Below are 2,981 nucleotides of genomic sequence, written 5' to 3' on the forward strand. Positions count from 1 at the left end.
ACTTAGAAGAGACATAAGAAGTCACAGAAACACGAGAGCCTGCATGAAAAAATGCATGGACATAAAAGAAGCTAGAGAAGTATGCCAGGACAGGAAAGCATGCCGGCAAATAGTTTAAAAAAAAGAGTGGCAGTAGAGTGAATGACGCCTGAAACAAAGACCTTGGCTATTAATGGACCCAAGTGGGGAACCTTACATGACGACTTCGTGAGGTTCTTCGCTTGGGGTGATTGCTAGAGAGATTGATCAGCAACCTGGGTCGGAGCAGTGTTGCAGAACGAACGTGTTATTTACTTAAATAGCACGAGAATTCTGGATCAATCTGAAAAATCTCTATCCCTTCCATACACTACTCCTTTCCCCTGCTGAGTGAGTCACGCCTACCCCGAAAGGGAAATAGCTTAATGGTGTAATAATAATAATAATAACTATATTTTTTATTTTTGAATATGAAACTATTTACTCTAAAATGACTAACAATACGAGTATCATTAAAAAAACGCTTTTTTTAAATTTTTATTTGATTGCGTGACGTCACATGCTTTCAATATTTTTTAGAAAAGGCGTAGGTTCATGCTTGTTCCCTAAAAAAAAAGAATTAATATGCATTATTTTGTAGCATGTGGTTGATGTATTCTATACTTTCTTTTTACTTAACTACGGCTGCCGAAGGATATCAGCAACTATGAGGTTATGTTTTGTGATCAAAATTATCATTCAACTTTTTTAAATATAAAAATATAAATTTTTAAAATACTTTTATTATTTTAATTATACTTAAGCATGTATGGGGTTTTATGCATACAGGTGCGAATTCAGAAAAGTGATCTGTAGGGGGCGCCGACTGAAAATTGTATACGCATAGAGAGAGCTATGTGAACATAAGTTTCTTATGAGCAGTAAAATTTTCGAAATAAGTGTTTCAGAGTGGCCTCTAAAAACCAAAACAACTTTCTGGTCATTACTCGATCAGAAAACATTTTTCCAAATCATAACAATTTAAAGTGTAAAACTTTCATATCAGAAAAAATGTTCCATTTAAATATTGAGTGCGTAAGTACAACAAAAAATCATGTGAAACATTATAACTCCTTTATATTTAAATTATTTACATTTATTATTAAATCATACGTAATTCTTCAATTCATGAAATAATTTTATCAGACTTTTTTCGATTTAAGGGTTATTTTTTCTTGAAAGAAAAAAAACAACTATATTTTCCTTCTTTTCGACATTTTTAGGTTAAAAAAATTGATATATTATTAATTACTTGGAAAAATGAGCGTTCAGATATAGATTGGGATTCATGAATCAACCCGATAAAAGTCTTGTAGGCCGGTCGCAAAAGCCGTTCTACTCAATTTTTGAAACATTTCTAAGGATTTAAAAGGTTTTATGGATTTTTTATAATGATTTAAGGGACTTTTTATAGAATTACAAACATTTTGTAAGGATATTTATGGGATGATTTTAAATGATTTTTAACAGATCTGATTAAATATAAATAAATTCTAAACATTTTATGATATTTCTATAACCTGCAAAGAATTTCAAAAAAAAAATAAAGGGATTTCAATGATTTGGAGATAATTAAAAGTATTTCGGTTAGTATGCGGTTTTAAAGAATATTTGTAAATTTCGAAACATTCTTTGAAAGGATTTCAGAGGATTTCCAAATATTTCAAAGGAGTTTAAAGGAACTTCATAACATTTTCGAAGATTTCAGTAATTCTAAGGAATTTCAAAGGCTCTAAATAAGGTATTTTGATCAATTTTCTAGGGTCTCAAAGGATTTCATAAAACTTCAATTATTTTAAGCTATTTCAAGTAATATCATCAGATTTAATGTCATTTTAAGGGATTTCATCGGATTTGATTATATTTTCGGTGATTTCAAAGAATTTATTCACAATGCTTAGGAAGTTTTAAAGGATTTCAAAATAGAAAAATAATCTGAAAATATTTTTAGGACTTTAAAGGTCATCTGCTCAAGCTGATGGACGGCCCTGCAGTCTCATAAAATCCTGATTTCAAATGAAATTCCAATGATTTTTTAAAGGATTTTATTGGATTTCATCATATTGCAAAGATTCAAAGTGATTTTATGATATTTCTAAGGATTTCAAAAAAAAAATTTATAACATTGAAGGATTTGTAATAAGATTTCCAAGAATTGCAAGGCTTTAATTTTCTTTAATTTTAAGGACTACATTGTTGTAATTAATATTTAAAGTCATAAATCATTAATTAAGACGACAGCATTCGCGCAAAAAACTCTGTAATTTTTAAATTAGTTATATTTTCCTGAAAAGCCTAATATAATAAGCTAAACATTACAAAATTAATAACGTTCCTGATCATTTAAAAACTAAGAAACTTCGAAAAAAATATTTGCGAATTTAAACTTTTGAAGCTAAACAACTTTAGGTTTAATGCTTTAAAAATTAATCTGCTTTAAATTTGCGCATTCAAAACTATAATTTTAAATTAAAACTTTAGACATTTAAAACATGATAAAAATATTATTAAGATGAATCATAATCATGTAGTATCAAATGAAATTTCAAAATTATTAGATAGATATTATTATTCAAAAATGAGATTTTTCTGAACAAAAAAAAACATTCACTGCCATTTTCACAGGTCAAAATTGAATAATTTTGAATAATTGAAGGCTTCAAAGTTTAATCACTCTAAAACGTTAAAAATGTTATTAATTGTTAATTGGACGCTTTAACAATAATTACTTCAACACTAATTGAGCTGTTTAACATTGAAGTGTTCTTAAATTAGAATCCTGAAACGAAATAGATAAAAATTAATAATTTTGAAATCGTGCATCACGCTTTTTTTTTAAATTCATCATTTTAATCAAGAGTGCAAAATTAATAACTTAAATATCAAGTTTAAAGCATTTCCATGCATGCTATATTAATAAATCGTCAAATCAACAGTTTGGGAATGCGACATAAATTTGAAGA

Source organism: Belonocnema kinseyi, chromosome 7 (assembly GCF_010883055.1).
Source record: "Belonocnema kinseyi isolate 2016_QV_RU_SX_M_011 chromosome 7, B_treatae_v1, whole genome shotgun sequence".
NCBI classification, from domain to species: domain Eukaryota; kingdom Metazoa; phylum Arthropoda; class Insecta; order Hymenoptera; family Cynipidae; genus Belonocnema; species Belonocnema kinseyi.